The sequence below is a fragment of the Telopea speciosissima genome, chromosome 5, assembly GCF_018873765.1.
Source record: "Telopea speciosissima isolate NSW1024214 ecotype Mountain lineage chromosome 5, Tspe_v1, whole genome shotgun sequence".
NCBI classification, from domain to species: Eukaryota; Viridiplantae; Streptophyta; class Magnoliopsida; order Proteales; family Proteaceae; genus Telopea; species Telopea speciosissima.
Genome location: NC_057920.1, coordinates 66773986 through 66796846, shown reverse-complemented (window position 1 = coordinate 66796846; position 22861 = coordinate 66773986). Strand labels below are relative to the sequence as shown.

General features: G+C 39.1%; 1 protein-coding gene across 1 annotated transcript in view; it reads right to left on the bottom strand.

Moving 5' to 3' along the window:
• The window catches only part of LOC122663332 (putative disease resistance protein At3g14460), a 41651-nt gene that overhangs the window by 2016 nt on the left and 16774 nt on the right, over positions 1-22861 (bottom strand). The gene's annotated exons all lie outside the window — the stretch shown is intronic.

Sequence of the window (22861 nt, the reverse complement as noted above, 5' to 3'; positions counted from 1 at the left end):
CTTTTTAGATAATTTGGTTGAATACAGAGACCTGAGGTAATATATATGAATTTAGTACATTAAGAGTTGCACCCAAAAAAAATTAGTTGTTGCACAAAGAATGTTGCCGGAGGAAAATCCTCAAGCAATGCCAACATATGGAAAACAAAGATTGCTCTATAGTATTTCTTGATTTTTCTACTGATAGAAGAATGATCTCTCTTTACATGAGCAACAGGGCTCTTATTTATACAAGTTCATGCCCAATCCTTTCCTATTTCATCTCTCCGATCTGCTAGAGGACCTTTCCTTTCTGGTAAGGTGGTCCCTGCATGCTCGGATTAGGAAACCCTTTCAAGAATCGAGATTCTTCTCTCTAATCTTGGGATCCTTCCGGATTTGGTACGTGAATTATGGTTATCAGCGTGTACCCACTTGGAAGTTTACAACTGTCTCTGCTGATGTGTCTAGACCGGTATAATTGTCTGGGACGTGATTTTCCGTGTTTTCGTTGTGGATCAGTTTTACTTATAGCCCAAGTGGGGCCACGTGTCAAGTAGGGATTGGATTTACAAAAAGTGGTGTATCATTAGTACATGAAAAGAATTGAGTCAGTAGATTTCAGTAGCTTATCACAACCATTCTACATAAAAAAGAAAGCCTATCAAATCCACTTTTCACTTTCCAAGTCATCAGAATTCAGTGGTAGACGTAATTGTTTGAAACCCCAGGGGTGGTAGACGTAAATTTCCCTTTTTTGTTTTTTAATTTCTTTTGGACAGACAATTGACATGTGCTTTAGGTTCATTCTCATCAATTAGATGAAGAGAGCATAAAATTTTCTATTTTTGGTAAAAAAAAAAAAAAACGAGAACATAAATCAATGGCGAGAGTTTCCCTACTCCTGGGAGAAGGAAATGAGTCCAGATTCTCTCCAATGACATTTAACACCATGGATGGTGGGAGATCGACTTTGGTGGTTAAATGTCATTGGAGAGGATCTGAACACGAAAAGAATACCTGCAAGTTATTATTATTATTCTTTCCTTGTGGACGTCCAAAATATTTCTCACAATAAGAAAAATCATTTGAATCACAATATACCCTCTCTTACTTCTTTCTAACGTCCCTTCCCCATCAATTAAATCAAGAATACAGCACACACATATCTTGCTATCAATGGAATCAAGACAATAAGTCAACTATATCATCTCATTTGGTCAGCTCTGCAAACTAGACATCAGAATATTGCACAGGGTTTGCAGCACAGCATCAGGGAGAGAGAGAGAGTACCTCTGGGTTGGGGTTGTTGTAGTTTCTGGTGGAGAGGCGCCACGGTCATAGACAGAGAAGAGGAAGAAGCGTCTTCCAACCGTGGAGAAAACCCTGAACAAAGGAGAGGGAGAACTGAAATGAATGATTGACAGATGTGTATCTTGTTGCAACCGAAGCGGTAAATTTATAAGTTGAAGATTCTTTTGATTGCCCCTGGTTTTATTCGAAAAGTTATTTTAAGTCCAGCAAAAAGAGGTTCTCAAACAATTTAAGAGTGATTGACCATTTTATCAATCTCAAGAACTATCATTGTCTTGTATGTTTTTCAAAAACAGATGTAAAATGAAATAATTTTACTCTCATGGAAAGATGAAGTGTTATAGATTAAAAGAGTAAAACAAAAAAAATGTCGCAACATAATAAAATAAAAAAAGTTACTACATTTTTTTCCTTAACTTTCCTTAAAACAAGTTTTTCCCTAATATATTATATGAGAAAAAGAATAATGTTTGGTCGCTTCATGCATGGTTCCTATGCTTAGACACAGTGCACATGAATTTACCATCTAGCCCCCTGTGAAATAAATAAACTCATCCATATTGATACGCATGTGCATGCTCTCATTGACCTGTGTGCTGGTGTAGGGGCTACATGACCAAGCAATGATCTCTTGCTCATATTATATATATGGGAGAGGATTCCCTGAAAGACAGCGTGGGCTTTGCACCAATGTGGAGGCCAATGGGAGCGTGCATGAAAACATAAACATGGGTGAGATTCCACCTTTCATTAGGGTGGGGCTCATTTCGTAACCCCCATGTTTGCACGCGGGCCACATTTCCTTTTTGGGTTCTTATATATATATATATATAATATTCATTCAGATCAGACTTGATGACCCAGCCGAGCCCGGTTTTCAGATCTGTAAATCTCAACTGAGCCCAAACCACGGTCTGAAAAGCCGTTTAACAGGAAGGAAACTAAAAAAGCTAGCATTGTAACCATCTAATTGCAAAATCAGAACTAAAATTTAAGTGAAAGAACCCATGATGATACCAAAACTTCAGTAATGTGTCTCACACTGTTATGCATGGAATGTGTGTGTTCTTCTTGATGAAAAACTTTTAGTAAGATTTTAGGCAAGAATTAAAAGATGGGCATGATGCAGAGACTGAACTAGTCTACATACACACGTAAATCATAAGCAAATCCCCACTTTTATTTAAGTTTAATTGCAAAGAATGGTTAATATATACAGTTTTTAATTGGATATAGCTTCTGGGCTTTACCTCGGGAAGGGTTCTTGGAGATAGATTCGTTAGAGGTCTTTCTCCTCCTCTCATTATGGCCGGCTAGTCTCCTCCTGCAACTCCTCTTAAAATCGTCGAACTCAGATACTACATGAAACCTACAATCCAATCCACCAAAGCTATTAGTGATGAAGACGAAGAGTATACAGGGAAAACAAAAACCCAGAACAAATTGTGATGTCTTTTGCTTTGTTAGTAAAAGAAAGAAATTGAACCTGCTGCACTGCTGGCAGAACCGTTGCTCCATACCAAGCACCACCGCCTTGGGCACCTTGGTGTGCATCTCACATACCTTATGCCGGCTGTAATATACCTTGGAGTTCTCTAGCGACGCGTGGCAGCCCTCCACCTGGCACCTCGGCACCAACACCGACGACGATGAAGAAGAGGAGGACAAAGCACTGATGAGTCCATAAGCTTCAACATCTTTCCAAGTGGGAAGAAGACTCCACATCCTGCAATTAGATGGTTACAATGCTAGCCTTTTTAGTTTTCCTTGTTAGATGGTTACAATGTTAACTGGTTGGTTCTTTCTTGGTTATGTAAAAGCAACTAGTGAGTCACTCATTAAGAATGGATAAATAGATTAGCATGTTATCAGGTGAAAATGAAGGGCAATCTAGGTATTTAAAAACAAGAGGAAAAAGGAGATGTAAAAGTTAGAAAACAGGGGAGTATCAGAAAAAAAGTTTAAAGTAGGGGAGTGATAGTAATTGCCCGTTATATTTATTATATCGCCATCATGATAAGAAAAATCAATTCAATCACAATATACCCTTTCTTACTTCTTCCTAACGTCCCTTCCCCATCAATTAAATCAAGAATACAGCAAACACATAGAAAAAGATCTTGGAGGTTACTACAAAAAACTGAAAAGGTTGCAACATGCAACACATCTTTTTCCCTAATTTTGCTTACAACAAGTCTTTCCCTTATATATTATCATGCAATGCCCGCAACACATGCCGCATCTTCTTGTCAATGGAATCAAGACAATAAGTCAACTATATCATCTCATTTGGTCAACCCGCAAATTAGACATTAGAATATTTCACGGGGTTTGCAAGACAACATTCGCACCTTTAATTAAAAATAATTATTATTACTAAGGCTACCCAAGATTAAGAAATTATAAAAATGAACGACATATAGATTAAGCATAGAAAATTGGAATTTTAGATAAGAATGAAGGATAAAAGTGGTAATTGAAAGATTTACTTTAAATAATAATAAATATTATTAATATTAATATTAATTAAAAATAATAATTAATATTGAGGTACCTAAGATTCTAAAATTATAAGAAAGAATGACATAAAGATTAAGATTTGAAGAATGGAATTTTAGATAAGAATGAAGGGTAGAATAGGTAATCAAAGATTTGCACTAATTAAAAATAATAATTAATACTAAGGGTAACTAAGACTATGAAATTTTAAAAAAATGACCTATAGATTAAGAATAGAAAATTGAAATTTTAGATAAGAATGAAGGATAAAAGAGGTAATTGAAAGATTTGCTTTAAATAATAATAAATATTATTATTATTAATATTAGTTAAAAACAGTAATTAATACTAAGGGTACCTAAGATTATGAAATTATAAGAACGAATGACATAAAGATTAAGATTTGAAGAACAGAATTTTAAATAACAATGAAGAGTAGAATTGGTAACTAAAAGATTTACCACAGCGTGCTTTTATATAATAGTATGATAGTATGATAGTATCATATATATATATATATATATATATATATAACAAAATGAAGACCTAGCTGGGCAGGTTTTTGGATATGTAGATCTCAACCGAACCTAACCCACGGTCTGAAAAGCCTGACCTGGGTCCTATTTTTCCAAATGGGCTTTGGGAGACTGGGGCTTGGCGGACCAAACTTGCACCCCTATTTAGACCGGGCTTTTCATCTCTCCTCATGGTAGGCCAGCAAGGGTCAGAACATTTCCCATTGCGCTATGCTTTTGTGTATTGTATATGTGGGGAAACTCTGCCTATATTAATATAGTGTAATTTTGGACTATGTTCTTACCCAAAAACAAATGGACTAAAGTTAGGCGAGGGTCAACCCAACCTAAACCAAACTTCTCCTTGACCCAGCCCAATGTGCGGCTATAATTTTCAAAATAAATAAAAATAATTAATTGGAAAAGAGCTTAGGATTTGTGGGTTTGTTACCTTCAGTAAACGTCTTGGAAGGCCACGATTTGATACGCTTCGACCGCTTATCAATGTCACTTGGTAACCCAGCGAGACGAGAACATCCTTCCACCGTCAACCTTTTTAGATTGTCAAGGTTACTTACAAACTCTGGTAATATTTCAATACCACTGTAGGAGAGGTCCAAGCACTGAATGTTTGTCCACCAAGTCATGTATTGAAAAGACCCAGAAAGAGAATAACAGTAACGAAGCTTCAATGTTGTTAGCCTTTCCAGCCTAAACATAGACTCGGGTAACGTTTCAATTGGAGTGCAGGAGAGGTCAAGGTAACGAAGCTCAAACAATTCCCCAAATGTGGTTGGCAACACCCTGATGCCAGTGTAGCTCAAATCCAAGAAGCGTAAGCATTCGAGCTTATGGATGCTGTCAGGTAACATGAAAAGCGTTTGATTATGACAGAGCTTCAATGTTTCTAGCCTCCGGAGTTTAACCAGTGACCATGGTAACTCTTCAATGGAAGTTGCGGTGAGGTCAATGTGACGTAGGTTTACAAGGTTACCAATATCTTTAGGCAACTCTCTAAACCTCCGACAGTAAATTAGGATCAAAGTTTGTAAATTGTAAAGATGTGTCATTGAGATTGGTAACCTCACAATATAAGAAAATGAGAGATCAAGAAGCCTTAGATGATTCAAATTTCCAATTGAATCATCCAACTCACTATTGAAATAGGTTCTGAAACGTAGCACACGCAGGAATTGGAATTGCTTGGTGGGCAAAAACTGCTGAGGACCGTAATACCTGTCATGCCATTTTATATCCAGAAGGGTGCGCAAGCTTTTCATGTCATTAGAATCTGCTGCCTCAACATTACAACTGTCCATAAGGTAGGAGAAGTGACGGCTTGTAGTAAGAACTTTTGATGGCTTATCGTACCCTCTTCTACAATATACTCCACCAAAAACATCTTCTGCTAAATCATGGATCAGACCATGCATCACAAATCCTAAAGTTTTGTTACTGAATGATCCTAAATAATAATAATAGTGCTCTTGATTAGGAAAAATGAATGCCTTGTCAGAAGGACGAAGATCAGAAAACTCAAAGAAAGACCTCATACATAGTTCATCAAAATACGCAGCTCCTATATCTTCTGGCCGTTCCACTCCTGATTGAATAATACCTTCTGCCATCCACAACTTGACTAATTCAATCATGTTGAATACGTAGTCTTTGGGAAACAAAGCACAGTATGCAAAGCATCTCTTCAAGTGTGGTGGAAGATATTGATAGCTCAATATGAGCGATGGAAGGATCTCATTCTCTCTTAAACTCCATATTTCATACTCCAAAATATCTTTCCATTCCTTGTTCTCCCTTTTATCTTGCAAGAGGACAGCAAGTGTCTTTATAGCCAAAGGTAAACCTTTACATTTCTTTACAATATCTTCTCCAAATATTTCCATCTTTCCATTTGCATCAGATTTTCATTCATGAAAGCGTGTTTTCTAACCATTGCAAAACAAGCTTCATCTGTTAGACCATTTAGATCATAATCGTTGGGAACAGTGCGCACCATTGATGCAACGCTTTTGTTCCGTGTAGTAACTAGTATCTTGCTTTCTGGTTTGCCAAATGCAAAAGCAGCTCTTAAGGCATCCCACCTCTCGTAGTTCTCATTCCACAATGTCATCCATAACCAATAAGAATCTTTTCTCCTTCAGTGCTTCTCTAAGTTTCAATTGTAGCAGGTCTAGTGAATTAGAAGGAGGGGATGATGACCCCGTGGCTGACTCCAGAATTTCTTTGGTTAACCTCACCACATCAAAGTCTTCTGATAAACGGACCCAAACTTTAAGATCAAAATGCTTCTCAACTCTCTCATTGTTATAAAGAAGTCGAGCAAGGGTCGTCTTTCCAGCTCCATCCTTGCCGACTATGGGTAGCACTGAGATATTATTGCCATTGACACCGAGACTTGGAGTATTGTCCGATAGCAACCATCCAACAATCTTCTCTATATCTTCATCTCTGCCAAATACAGGAGATCCATTCACCAAAGACCTCGTCGGTGGCCTAAGACTGAATACCCTGGCCCTTGATGAGTACCCAGATTCCATGCTCGAGTTCAAACCTAGAGCAACACCTTCTTTTGCTATGCTTTTTAACTTTTCGTTGATTTCCCTTACTTTTGGACCAAAATTTTCAATTCCCTACACAAGAAAAATATCTAGTTTTATAACTTGATGGAATGAGCGGAGCAATTTTGGAATCTGATATATAAAGAAAAAATTCCACTACTTTCACTTCGAGTAAGAGGAACAGGGTTGCTTACCCGTTGGGTTTGGTGAAGGTCGTCTGCCAGAGATTCAGATTCCAATTTCGGCCGAAGAAGTTCAGAGGCAAACTCATCCAGTATGTCCTCTGCATCATACAGGAGTTGTTTGAGGTGGTTCAGCCACAGTTTCACAGCACCGTTGGTGAACTGCTTCACTTCTGCTTCATCATATAAGGGCTGAATCAGGGATGACGTCTGCTTCAGTGACTCCACTTCGTCCAAGTCAATATTCCAATGTCGAACAAAGTCCAGCAAATCAGGAGAGGTAAACCTATCGAAGGCCACCTGAAGGAAAACTCTCTCTCCCACACCAGACATCTTCTTCTACTATATATCAGACAGAAAAAGATGTAAAGGATTCCCAAAGAGCTCAACAACTGAACCAGAAATGAGGCAGAGAGAGAGAGAGAGAAGAAGAAGAAGACGAAGATGAAGAAGACGGAGAACAGTAAATTAAGTGAAGAAACAATGCTGTTCCACGTCGATGGATAAAGGGACTACACTTAGCCTATATTTATTAAAACTATTCTACTTTAAACTTCTTTTTTAAAACCACCCTGCTTTTAAATTTTTACATCTTTTTTTACCTTCATATTTTTAAATATCCAGATTACCTTTCTTTTTCACCTAGTAACCTGTTAATCTATTTAACCTACTATTCATCTTCTACTTTTTACTATTTTTATCATTAAAATAATAAAAAATGAAAGCTTCACCCGTTTCTTCTCTCTCCTATTTTTTTATGGCATTCGGGTTTTTTTTTTCTTTAATTTTTCTATTTAATTAATTTTTTATTCAACATTTCATCCTTATCGTTCTCCTTCGTATAAATCATGGTTCTAAGTGTTGGTATCGTATCACCTGTATCGGGCGATATGAACTGGTTTTGCTAGTCATCGATACCTTATCAGTAGCATGGTACAAAAAAGGGGTATAATGGTTTTAAAAAAAAAAAAAACTCATTTTAAAGGAGATTCAGGGGTAATTTGGCTTGATACAGTTGATCCAGGTCGATACCGTATTGATTTTGCAGGTTGCCGATACCCGTTCCGATACTATGCACTAAAATCATGGAACAGATAGACTCTGTTAAAACACCCCACTTCTTCTCTCTCTTCCTCTTTTTATTCAATTTACTTTGTATTATTTTTTATGAGAGTCGATCTATTCCATGGTTTTAGTTCACGGTATCGAAACGGGTATCGATAACCTACAAAATCGATACAGTATTAGCCTGGATCGGTTATATCGGGCAAAATTACCCTTGAATTTCCTTAAAAAATGAGTTCTTTGATCATTTTACCCCTTGTTAGTACTATGCTACCGATACGATATCAGCATGGTATCGGTATCGGTGACTAACAAAACTAATACATCTCCCAATACGGGCGACACGATACCAATACGTAGAACCATGATCTGTTTGAAGAACGATGAAGATGAAATGTTAAATAAAAAATTAATTAAATAGAAGAATTGAAAAAAAAAAAAAAAAAAACTGCATGGAGTAAAAAACGGGAGAGAAAAAGTGGGTGGGTGCTTCATTTTTCATTATTTTAAGGATAAAAATAATAAAAAATAGAAGATGAATGGTAGGTTAAATAGATTAACAAGTTAATAGGTAAAAAGGAAGGATAATTTGGATATATAAAAACATGAGGGTAGAAGAAGATGTAAAAATTTATAAACAGGGTAGTTTTAGTAAAATAGTTTAAAATAGAATACTTTTAATAAATATAGACTAAGCACAGAGTATGATAATAATTGCCCCATCAATAAATCAATAAAGATGCTATTAAGTGGACTTCTCATTCTTTCTTTCCACATAAAGAACAGAGGATTTATATGCGTGTACCACATTTTAGAATCCAAACGTTAGACTGAAGGAATTAGCCAAATCTTACTTCATACTCCGTAATCCATACGTTTGATTTTCTTGTCCTCTTACAAGTAAAGATTGGTAGAGATTACTACAAGCGCTGGCAGCCAAGGAAATAGAATCTTAAAATATATTTTAAAAAATATTAAAATCTAAGACGACATTTATGAACCTAAAGAAAAAGTGGACAGCAAAATTTTTTCTCTGCCTAACTAACGTTACACTATTCAATTTTATTTTTTGTTCTTTTCCTTCTACTCTTTCAGACATCATTGCTGTTTACATTATTATTAACTTTCTCTTCACTTTCTCTTCACTTTCTCTTCTTTCTAAGCTCTTTTATTGTTGATGTGACATGACTGATGTCCCACACGATTGCTTAGGCATTACAATTAAATGGGAGAACGTTTTCTGTCCGGGTCTCTCCTCTTTGAAACATAGATTTAGATTTTTTTCCCTTATTAAAGTCTCTAGTCCTTGATAAATTAAAAAAATGTTTTAAAAAATAAAGTCTCTTATCCTTCACACAATTCTTATCTTTCTACGCGTTTTGGTTGTTCGCATCATGTACCTAATGCTTACAAAAAAAGAAAAGTATCATGTCCCCACTCCCCACTCCCCACTCCCCACTCCCCCCACCCACTTGGTTGCTTTTACGTCATCGATCTTTTGTTTTTTCGTTTTCGAAGGTGGAGGGCTTTTGGATTATTGAAGATCAGATTTTGTGAACAACTGTTTACTCTGTTGGTTCTTGATCGGGTGCGGTTTCTTAGTTGGGGGATGGGACCCACCTGGGCACTTGACCGAACAATCTACCCAGATGAGATCTACCCTCCTCTTGTAAAATAAACTAGAGAACCACATCGATCAAAGTCCTTCACTTTTTTGTTTTCAATTCAATTTTATGGTTTATTTTAAGTCGCCCCCATCCACGGTCTCTTACTTTTTCGATTCCCTTGAGTGGCCATAATGTGGTGGGACCTGGGAGCGACTGCAACACTACCACCCACCAAGGTATATGGCTCCTGTCCAGCCGTGGCGGGAGTTGGACGGTGCAGCACCCCCTTAAGATTGTTACAATTGTACCTTAAAACATCCAACGGTCATAAAGAAAAGTCTCTCGTTTTAATCACTCTTCCTTTCTCACCCTCTGGTTTGACAAAACCAACCCGACTTTGAATTCAAAATCCATCTTCCTCCCTCGAAGGCTCTCTTTTCTCTTTCTCTTCCTTCTTCCTACTAATCTCCATCCTCCCCACCGTGAACTACTCATCTTCTTCAAGTTTTTCGGCGACGGCGAGGCTAACCAGGTTATGTCCCTGACTCATCTTCTTCTCTCTCCTTTTCTATCTCTCTCATTTTCATTCTTAAGGGGAAACCCTAAAAACTGGATTTTCATTCTACTGGGTAAGTGGAAGAAGATTCTTTTCTTCAATTTATCCAGCAACGGCGAGGCTAACTAGGTATGATCTGGCTCCTATCCAGCCGTGGCGGGAGCTGGACGGTGCAGCACCCCTTAAGATTGTTACAGCTGTACCTTAAAACATCCAACGCTCATAAAGAAAAATCTCTTGTTTTAATGACTCTTCCTCTCTCGCCCTCTCATTTGACGAAACCCGACCCGACTTTGAGTTCAAAATCCATCTTCCTCCCTCGAAACCTGTCGTTTCTTTTCTCTTTCTCTTCCTCCTTTCTGCTAATCTCCATCCTCCCCACCACGAGCCACTCATCTTCTTCGAGTTTTTCGGCGACGGCGAGGCTAACCATGTATGTCCCTGACTCATCTTCTTCTCTCTCCTTTTCTATCTTTCTCTCCCATTTTCGTTCTTGGGAAACCCTAAAAACTGAATTTTCGTTCTACAGGGGAAGTGGAAGAAGATTTTTTTTCTTCAAGGTATCCGGCGACGGCGAGGCTAACCCAGTATGTCCCTCACTCATCTTCTTCTCTCTGCTTTTTTTTTTTTCATTCTCTGTACATCAGATTTTATCTGGAGCTCTGCTTGGGTTTTCAAATTGTTAAGGCCATGGTCATTATTATGGATTGAATAACACCCCTACTGGAGGTCCAAAATTGTTGTGGAATGAGTAAATTCCGAGGTTGGGAGGTTTATTGGTTATGGTGTCTTCATTCCCTATTGAAGCTCAGGACTTGAGGGTGATCCCCCCCCCCCCCCCCTTTCTGTTATTCCATCTATTATGTTATGATTGGAATAGTGATACATTTTCCATAATTTCAGTGATCCTAAAACAATCTAACATACCTAGGAACTTTGGAACCTGGGTATGCTAAACATTCATACACTCTTATACATATTTCACCCTGAATAATCAAGGAATTTTAACTCTTAGGGAACCTAACGTTGATATTGTCTCTAACTCATGATGGTAAACACAACATTCTACATATAAGAGAAATGTTAGGAGACTAGCCTTGGGGCTGCTGCTCATTACTTTTTATTAGAGCATGCTATCAAAGATGTATTTCTTTGAATGGCAAGATGTTTCTGCAGCAATTTCTTCTTTTTAACTGTGTATGAGATATAAGCCCATTATTGTTTTGGTTGGGTATCAGTGATTTGCTCTGTTTTCCATGAATTCAGCTTTGTGAGTTTTCTTTTAAACTAAGTAAGCTATACCAAGGCAACAGCTTTGGTATAAAAATCCAAAGCTGGCGGTGCTGCCTCCAGTGAACGCCACGTGGAGGAGTGATATCCAACGGTCTATTTGTTTTGGTGGGTTCTACTTCTTTTGATAGATAAATGGTCTCCTTCCATTTAGAGATAATTTCATGGATAATGTTCTTCGGTGAACTTAGCTCTTCTGTGTTTGTATACATCTCTGGAGATCTGCTAATGAAATGGGTAGTCAAATTACGCCTAAATTAGTGCTAAAATTTCAATGCATGTTTTTTACATACTAAACAAGGCTCAGAGATTGAGTTAAATCTAAAAGGATATCAAAGGTTCTGATTGTCATTCACTGATTAATGATGAGCCTTTTTCCAGCTAAACTAAAATCAGACGTTGGCCAAGCAAATAAGGACCTTAAGAAAATGAAATCAATTTTTTTGAAGGTGAATCCTTAGCTCAAAATGGGGCACCTGGGAATTACCCAGGTTATGATGGTTCGAATCCATCAGGATTCATACATTGGTTTTGGCCAAAAAAGACTTGATATCTTTTTTTTTTGAAGAAAAATGAAGGAAGGCATATGCCTGTCCATGTTGACTGTTACTTTTGGTGGAATCATCCAAAAGTCTTGGCATGGGAGGAGCTGCTGCCATGGGTGCAGGGTTATTTCCCTCTTTCCATTCAAAATAATAACTCCAGCTGCTGCTGCCATGGAAAAGTGGAATCAGACATATGGGGATATTATTTATAGTTGCATTTTTTATTTTATATTAGAGCAAGAACAGAGGAAGGTAGAAGAATGGCCATGAAATTGTTTGGCCATGAAATGTTTAATATAAACTTCCATCCTCGAAAGGTAAATGAGAGTTTTACAGCTTTTTTTGTTTGTGATTTAGCTTTTAGAGGACAACCAGATTCTTTGAATTCAGTGTTGGATTGAAGATAATGAACTTTTGACCAAGTAATGTAAACAAATAGATACAAGACCTATCAGGGGAAGGGACAGTTATTACATTTTCTAAGTTGACATGAACTAACTAATAAGTTGTATAAAGCAGGGCATTTAAGCTTATAAAAAACATTGAACAAATGTTAGGTGCAGGGTCGACCAATTGGTGTTCATGCTAAGGAGAGGATAATTGGAAGGCTTGCTGATTATTTAAGGAAAGGTATTGCTATGTGGCTATTTCCCTATCATTTGATACTTGTGTACTAAATACAGATTGGTATCTTATGATTGTTTCTTTGTTTCACAAATGACCAAAGAGTTGAAAGTTGTTGACCTCAGCAACAGATGTTTATACCTAGATGCAACTGCTGGCTTGTTATTGTTTCCATCCTTTGATTAGTTCTTGAAGGTTGTCAATAATTGGCTTGTGTACATGAACTTTTAGGGTCTCCCAAAGAGACTTCTTTGCTTGAATCTCTGATCAAGCAAGCAAACTCTTAGAAATCCCGGTTAGTATTTGTAAGAGATGATCTTAAAAAAACTCTCTTTTCTGGGTGTAAATCACTAATCAAATCAAATGTTGTAATAAAAGAATACATGCAATCAAATACTTACATCTGATCAAGGAAATCCAAACAAGCACTAGTTAAGGAGATAATGAGAGCATGGAAATGATGCATTTTGGGCATCGAGATTATATTTTCTTTAATCAAAGTTGGGAAAAAAGACTTGTGGGGCTGATCTGTGTTTGAAGCATCAGGTTTAACAAATCCAACAGACATAGAAAAGACTTTCATCCCTATTAATTGTCCTGCTACCAATTGGCTCTCACACTCATGAATGGATTACTATGGGACCAGTGTTGCTAACAACTTCAGTAACACTGGAAGGAAACATCTTGTACTTGGTCTTCGGTGGCCTTAGGTCTCAAATCTGAATGGCATCATGGGCCTTAAGTCTCAAGTCTGAACTTTCAAAACTTCATGGTGCAAGGGATGGGACAGAAACAGAGAAATTTCAGCAACTAAGTTTAAACAGTTCAGAGTGAATTAAAACTCCAAATCTGAAGTTACTATTATCAAAAACATCTATCATTGGAACAATGTATGAATCCTGATGGATTCGAACCATCGTACCCTGGGTTATTCCAGGTGCTCTACCATTTTGAGCTAAGGATTCACCTTAAAAAACATGTTAGAACAATGCTGATTGTAAATAATTCTAACTGTACTTACCTCAAACATGATATAATTGGTCATTCATTCCTGTTAAAATATAAGGCAATGGAAATAGACACCCCAAATCACAATACACTTATTAAAAAAGCTTGAACAAGATTAAACACAAAATCACATTAGGGTTAATTCTTGAACAAGATTAAACATAAAACACAGTAGGGTGAGTTATTGAACAAGATTAAACATAAAACACAGTAGGGTGAGTTATTGAACAAGACTAAACAAAAAAATCGCAGATGGAAGTTTTGCAGTACAAAAAAATTCGGAGATGGAAGCTTCCTTACAACGAGAGTTTAAAGGAGCAAATATTTCAGTTAAAGGAGCAAACATTTCAGTTATTTATTTTCAAATGTTGATTTTATCGGCCCTCCAGTTCAGGTTTTTTCAGACTTGGAAAATAGGAAGCATCTGATGTACAGAGAATGAAAAAAAAAAAAGCAGAGAGAAGAAGATGAGTCAGGGACATACCAATTTAGCCTCGCCATCTCCGAATACCTTGAAAAAAATCTTCTTCCACTTCCCCTGTAGAACGAAGAATCCAGTTTTTAGGGTTTCCCCTTAAGAACAAAAATGAGAGAGAGAAGAAGATGAGTCAGGGACATACCTGGTTAGCCTCGCCGTCGCCGGAAAACTTGAAGAAGATGTGACCCGCGGTGGAGAGGATGGAGATTATCAGAAAGGGGGAAGAGAAAGAGAAAAGAAACGACAGGTTTCGAGGGAGGAAGATGGATTTTGAACTCAAAGTCGGGTCGGGTTTCGTCAACCGAGAGGGTTAGAGAGGAAGAGTGATTAAAACTAGAGACTTTTCTTTGTGACCATTGGATGTTTTAAGGGACAGCTGTAACAATCTTAAGGGGGTGCTGCACCGTCCAGCTCCCGCCACGGCTGGACAGGAGCTAGATCCAACTAGGTATGTCCCTGACTCATCTTCTTCTCTCTGCTTTTTTTTTTTATTCTCTGTACTTTAGATGCTTCCTATTTTCCAAGTCTGGAAAAACCTAAATTGGAGGGCCGATAAAATCAACATTTGAATCTCGGGATTGAATCGGTCGTTCTTGGTTCTCTGAATTTTTTTTATTTTCTTTCCCCTTCTATTGATTGATCGGACAGTTAGTTCTTCTCTTTCAGATTTTTATCTGTAGCTCTGCTTGGGTTTTCAAATTGTTAAGGCCATGGTAATTATTATGGATTGAATAACACCCCTATTGGAGGTCCAAAATTGTTGTGGAATGAGTTAACTCCGAGGTTGGGAGGTTTATTGGTTATGGTGTCTCCATTCCCTATTTAAGCTCAAGATATGAGAGTGATCCCCCGTCCCCCCCTTTTCTATTATTCCATCTATTATGTTATGATTGGAATAGTGATACATTTTCCATAATTTCAGTGATCCTAAAACAATCTAACATACCTAGGAACTTTGGAACCTGGGTATGCTCAACATTCATACACTCTTATACATATTTAACCCTGAATAATCAAGGAATTTTAACTCTTAGGGAACCTAACATTGATGTTGTCTCTAACTGATGATGGTAAACACACCATTCTACATATAAGAGGAATGTTAGAAGACTAGCCTTGGTGCTGCTGCTCATTACTTTCTTTAGAGCATGCTATCACTGATGTATTTCTTTGAATGCCAAGATATTTCTACATCAACTTCTTCTTTTTAACTGTGTATGGGATATAAGCCCATTATTGTTTTGGTTGGGTATCGGTGATATGCTCTGTTTTCCATGAATTCAGCTGTGAGTTTTCTTCTAAACTAAGTAAACTATACCAAGGCAACATCTTTTGTAAAAATGGAAATTTGCTGAAATGCTTGAGTGTCTTTCATTATCAAAAACGATGAATTTAAATACACGAAGAGGTCCCTTGATTGAGGGGTTTGATTACAAAAAATATGGGAAGATGGGAGTGATATATGGGATGTGTATGCACAGAATATGGGAAGATGGGAAAGGAATGAACAAAAATGGAAGTCATGATAAGGATTGATTTGCTGTAACGGTTCTCTTCCATTAGAACCGTTAATACTCCCCCTCAAGATGGAGCGTGAAGATCTAAAACGCCCATCTTGGATAGAAGGCTGTGAAAAATAGTGCCGCCAAGTGGTTTGGTAAGAATGTCGGCAAGTTGCATGGAAGATGCAACGTGAGAGGTGCTGATGGAGCCATCTTGAATACGTTCCCGGACCACATGACAGTCAATTTCTATATGTTTGGTACGCTCATGATAGACAGGGTTGGCAACGATGTGAATGGCGGCCTGATTATCACAATATAGTTGCATAGGACTGGATTGTGGTACCCCAAGGTCTTGTAGAAGAGCACGTAACCAGATGAATTCACAAGTGGCAGTAGCCATAGAACGATATTCTGCCTCGGCTGATGACCGGGAAATGGTGCTTTGTTTCTTGGATTTCCAAGAGATGAGACTATTGCCAAGAAAGGTAACGTAGCCAGTAATAGAACGCCTGGTGGTGGGGCAAGCTGCCCAATCAGAATCACAAAATGCTGTAAGCCGTAAATTGGAAGAGGCGGAGAATAAAATGCATGTACCCGGAGCAGAATTAAGGTACCGAAGAACTCGGTTTGCTGCATCCATGTGTGGCTGGCGGGGGAGGTGCATGAACTGACTCAAGTTATTCACATAGTAGGCAATATCCGGCCGGGTGATGGTGAGATAAAGCAAACGTCCAATGAGCTGCCGATACTGAGAGGGATCGGGTAATGGGGAACCTGTGTCAGGATCAAGCCATGAATTTTGCTCCATAGGAAATGACACGGCTTGGCTGCTAGTAGACCAGATTCTGAGAGTATGTCCAATGTGTACTTCCGTTGACTGAGATAAATTCCCTTGGGGCTGCGCACAACTTCAAGTCCAAGGAAATACTTAAGTTTACCCAGATCTTTAAGCTTGAACCTATGATTGAGGAATGATGTGAGTCCCTGAATGGTCAACTTGTCATTACCGGCCACAATGATATCGTCAACGTAGACGAGCACTGCGGTGTAGTTCATGCTAATGTTTTTAACAAACAAGGAATAGTCTGCTTTTGATTGTCTATAGCCTGCATCAAGTAGGGATTGAGTCAACATAGCAAACCAATTTCTGGACGCATGTTTAAGACCATATAGTGATTTTTGAAGTTTGCAATAGCGAGTCTCCCCCTGTTTGGAAAATCCAGGTGGTACTCGCATATACACCTCTTCATGTAGATCGCCATGCAAGAAAGCGTTATTGACATCTAGCTGATGTAAGTGCCAACCTCGCACAGCAGCAATGGCGAGAAGACTTAGAACTGTGACAAGCTTAGCGATTGGAGCAAAAGTATCTGTGTAATCAAGGCCCTCTTGTTGGGTGTAGCCTTTAGCCACGAGACAAGCCTTGTATCGCTCGATGCTACCATCTGCATTTCTTTTGATTTTGTAGATCCATTTGCAGCCGATGGGTGACTTTCCTGGTGGTAAAGACTGTAAGGTCCAAGTCTGGTTTTGCTCCAAGGCTTGAATTTCTGCCTCCATAGCTTGTCTCCAGTGGGCATATTTCATGGCCTCAGTGAAGGTGGTGGGTTCCTGTTCTGAATGAATGGCATTCATAAAAGCAAAATGTGTAGGGGAAAATTGGGAATAAGACCAGACAGACTTAATGGGGTAGGGAATGTTACCTGTCGATGCTGCCAGTAGAGAAGGAGAACTAGCGGGGGAGGCCGAGTTACACACATAGTCCGTGAGATGGCGTGGGCGAGGGGTAGACGGTTGGACCGACGTACGGAGATAGCCTGGTCCGTATTGGAGGTGGCCTGGTCCGTAGGAGAGATGGCCTGGTCCAAAGTGGAGGTGGCCTGGTCCGTAAGAGAGATGGCCTGGTCCGAAGTGGAAGGGCCAAGGGAAGAAGGGGTAACAAGAGGTGGACCAGATACAGGTGGGAAAACATCTTCATGAAATGTAACATCTCGTGATACAAATTTTTTTTTATTTTGAAGATCAAAGACACGGTAGCCTTTTTGAGCATATGGGTAACCGAGAAATATGCATCGCACGGCCCTGGGGTCAAACTTGGTGCGACCAGGGGTGTGATTATGGGCGTAACATAAGCAACCGAAGGTGCGAAGGTGGGAGTAGGTGGGTGGAGCCCCAAATAATAATTCATGTGGTGTTTTCCCTTTAAGATTTGGTGTGGGAATGCGATTGATGAGATAGACAGCGGTCAAAACGCATTCCCCCCAAAAAAGAATTGGTAGATGCGCCTAGAAGCGAAGAGCACGTGCAACCTCAAGAAGGTGACGATGCTTACGCTCCGCAACACCATTTTGCTACGGGGTGTCAACACAAGAATGTTGTTGGATAATGCCATTTTGGGAACAGAAGTGAAGCATAGGTTTTGAAAAAAATTCCATACCGTTGTCACTACGAAGTTGTTTGATGCGGACATTAAATTGGGTGTGTATCATGGCATAAAATGAAGTAAAAATAGAGTATGTTTCAGACTTGTGGCGCATCAAAAAAACCCATACAGCCCGTGAAAAATCATCAACCAAGGTTAAGAAATAATGTGCTCCAGTGTTGGAAGCAGTGCGGTACCCACCCCAAATGTCACAGTGAATTAGATTAAAAGGTTGTGTGCACCGATTATTGCTTATTGGAAAAGGTAACTGTGTCTGTTTTGACAGATGACAAACATCACATAAAGAGGGTAGGGGTGAAATAGAAAAACCCGGTAAAGATGAAGATAAATGGCGAAGACGCTCGTTCGATGGATGCCCGAGGCGTTGGTGCCAAATAACCGATTGTGAAGGCGAAGAAATGGAGGTGCACACAGAAGGCAAATCTGGCGGACAGAAGTGATAGAGGCCTTCACGCAATGTTCCCCTCCCAATTGGCTTCATCGATGACAGGTCCTGGACAACACAAAATGTGGGGAAAAAAATGAGTGAGCAATTTTGGGTTTGAGCAAGCTTGCTAATAGAAATTAAATTAAAATTAAATGAGGGTACGTAAAGAACATCTTTGAGGATAATGGATGAATTGAGTAATTTATCTCCCTTGTGGGTGGCAGCTAATAGAGTTCCATTAGGTAACCGAATGGGAGTAGAAGAAGAAAGAGGAGTGGGGTTGGTTAAGCCATGAAAATCACATGTCAAGTGATCTGATGCACCACTATCAAATAACCATGAAGGAGAAATAAAACCTGAAACGTTAAAACCAACCGGCGTACCTGCTAGGTGAGTAGTAGCGAGATGAAGAATCGTTACCCAAGAGAGAGATAAGTCGTTGATATTGTGTCGAAGTTAAGCCTGGAACAGTGCGAGAATCGATGAGTGGCAGCATTGACATGGCGTGGCAGGTCTCCAACACGATCAGATGTTTGTGCCTTCTTTGAGTGATGTTGGTGGCCCGGAGGATAACCATGAAGGGGCCAACACCGCTCTCGGGTATGACCATATGCATTGCAGTGATCGCAGAATGGGCGGTTGCGATTGGAACGGGCACCGAGCGGCTGATTATGGCGTCCCTATTGACGCGGTGTATCACTACGAGGAGTGACTCGGTTCGCAGCCATAGCAAGCAGCGTCGAGGCAAATTTGGCGAAGAAGTAAGGGCGCGCTGCTGTTCTTCTTGGAGAATAAGGTAATAAGCTCGATGGACGTCAAGCAAAGGGTCCATGGTGAGAATTTGCGAGCGGATAGCAGCGTAGCTATCTGATAATCCCATGAGCAGATGATATACACGCTCCGTTTGGGCAGCGGAATGAAGTTGGGATTGTGCACCGCAAGAACATGATGGAACTGAAATGTAAGATGAGAGTTCGTCCCAGAGTACCTTGAGACGAGTGTACTAAACGGCAAGCGAGTCGGTCCCTTGATGGATGGTAGCAATGGCCCGTTTGAGATGAAAGACTCGAGGGGCATTGCTACGAGAAACCGTTCTTCGAGCTCTTTCCACACAGGTGCGATTCCGCGTAAATCACACTATCGGCAATGGTGCGTGAAAGGATGTTGAGAAGCCATGAGAGGACCATGAAGTTACAGCGATCCCAAAGCTGGACGTCCGGAGACGGAGGTGTGGGTCGAGGCAAAGTGCCATCAACAAATTGCATCTTGTTCTTGGCATACAAAGCCATGCGGACAGCACGGCGCCAAGTCGGGTAGTTGTCGCCTTCCAAGGGGGTGGAGACGAGGACAGTTCCAAGGTTGTCCGACGGATGGAGATAATAAGGAGAAGTTCCATCAATGGATGGAGATATGGTTGATGAAGACACTGCAGTGGATGAAGATGCAACAGTAGAAGCTGCAGGAGGATCCATTGCAATGAGTGAAGAGAAGAGTCAAAGAGCAAAAACGTGGATTGCCAAGATCGTTTAAGCTGATACCATGTAAAAATGGAAATTTGTTGAAATGCTTGAGTGTCTTTCATTATCAAAAACGATGAATTTAAATACAAGAAGAGGTCCTTTGATTGAGGGATTTGATTACAAAAAATATGGGAAGATGGGAATGATATATGGGATGTGTATGCACAGAATATGGGAGTGATTTATGGGATGTGTATGCACAGAATATGGGAAGATGGGAAAGGAATGAACAAAAATGGAAGTCATGATAAGGATTGATTTGCTGTAACGGTTCTCTTCCATTAGAACCATTAATATCTTTGGTCTAAAAATCCAAAGCTAGCGGTGCTGCCTCTAGTGAACGCCACGAGGAGTGAGATCCAATGGTCTATTTGTTTTGGTGGGTTCTACTTTTTTGATAGATAAATGGTCTCCTTCCATTTAGAGATAATTTCATGGATAATGTTCTTCGGTGAACTTAGCTCCTCTGTGTTTGTACACAACTCTGGAGATCTGCTAATGAAATGGTTAGTCAAATTACTCCTAAATTAGTGCTGAAATTTCAATGCATGTCTTTTACAAACTAAACAAGGGACAAAGATTGAGTTAAATCTGAAAGGATATCAAAGGTTCTAGTTATCATTCATTGATTAGCCTTTTTCCAGCTAAACTAAAATCAGACGTTGACCAAGCAAATAAGGACCTTAAGAAAATGAAATCAATTTTTTTGAAAGTGAATCCTTAGCTCAAAATGGGAGAGCACCTGGGATTACTCAGGGTATGATGGTTCGAATCCATTAGGATTCATACATTTGTTTTGGTAAAAAAAGACTTGATATCTTCTTTTTTTTTTAAGAAAAATGAAGAAGGCATTTGCCTATCCATGTTGACTGTCACTTTTGGTGGAATCATCCAAAAGTCTTGGCATGGGAAGAGCTACGGCCATGGGTGCAGGGTTATTTCCCTCTTTCCATTCAAATTCATAAGCTTCAGTTGCTGCTGCCATGGAAAAGTGAAATCAAACATATAGGGATATTATTTATCGTTGCATTTTTTATTTTATATTAGAGCAGGAACAGAGGAAGGTAGAGGGATGGCCATGAAATGTTTAACATAAACTTCCATCTTGGAAAGGTAAATGAGAGCTTTAAATCTTTTTTTGTTTGTGATATAGCTTTTAGAGGACAACCAGATTCTTTGAAATCAGTACTGGATTGAAGATACTGAACTTTTGACAAAGTAACGTAAACAAATAGATACAAGACCTATCAAGGTAAGGGACAGTTATTATATTTTCTAAGTTGACATAAACTAATAAGTTCCATAAAACAGGGCATTTAAGCTTATAAAAAACATTGAACAAATGTTTGGTGCAGGGTCGACCAATTGGTGTTCATGCTAAGGAGAGGATAATTGGAAGGCTTGTTGATTATTTAAGGAAAGGTATTGCTATGTGGCTATTTCCCTATCATTAGATACTTGTGTACTAAATACAGATTGGTATCTTATGTTTGTTTCTTTGTTTCACAAATGACCAAAGAGTTGAAAGTTGTTGATCTCAGCAACTGATTTTTATACCTAGATGCAACTGCTGGCTTGTTATTGTTTCCATCCTTCGCTTAGTTCTTGAAGGTTGTCAATCAATTGGCTTGTGTACATGAACCTTCAAGTTCTCCAAAAGAGACTTATTTGCTAGAATCTGAAGTTACTATTATCAGAGCTAGATGGGACAGAAAAAGAGAAATCTGAAGTTACTATTATCAGAAACATCTATCATTGGAACAATGTATGAATCCTGGTGGATTCGAACCATCGTACCCTGGGTAATTCCCAGGCGCTCTACCATTTTGAGCTAAGGATTCACCTTAAAAAAAAACATGTTAGAACAATGCTGATTATAGATAATTCTGACTGTACTTACCTCAAACATGATATAATTGGTCATTAATTCCTGTTAAAATATAAGGCAATGGAAATAGACACCCCATATCACAATACACTTATTAAAAAAGCTTGAACAAGATTAAACACAAAATGATACTAGGGTTAATTCTTGAACAAAATTAAACATAAAACAAAGTAGGGTGAGTTATTGAACAAGATTAACCAAAAAAATCGCAGATGGAAGTTTTGCGGTACAAAAAAATTCGAAGATGAGCTTCCTTACAACGAGAGTTTAAAGGAGCAAATATTTCAGTCAAAGGAGCAAACATTTCAGTTATTTATTTTCAAATGTTGATTTTATCGGCCTCCAGTTCAGGTTTTTCCAGACCTGGAAAATAGGAAGCATCTGATGTACAGAGAATGAAAAAAAAAAGCAGAGAGAAGAAGATGAGTCAGGGACATACCTGGTTAGCCTCACCGTCGCCGAAAAACTTGAAGAAGATGAGTGGCTCGCGGAGGGGAGGATTGAGACTAGTAGGAAGAGGGAAGAGAAAGAGAAAAGGAAAGAGAGGTTTCGAGGGAGGAAGATGGATTTTGAACTCAAAGTCGGGTCGGGTTTCATCAAACCAGAGGGTGAGAGAGGAAGAGTGATTAAAACGAGAGACTTTTCTTTATGACCGATCGGTGTTTTAAGGTACAGCTATAATAATCTTAAGGAGGTGCTGCAGCGTTCAGCTCCCGCCACGGCTGGACAGGAGCCGGATCCCCCAAGACCCTTACCTTTTCCAATTCCCTTTTAGTGCAAATTATGGTATATTTTAAGGGGTTTTATCTGCTCCATTTTTTACATCTCCATTTCCCCAAT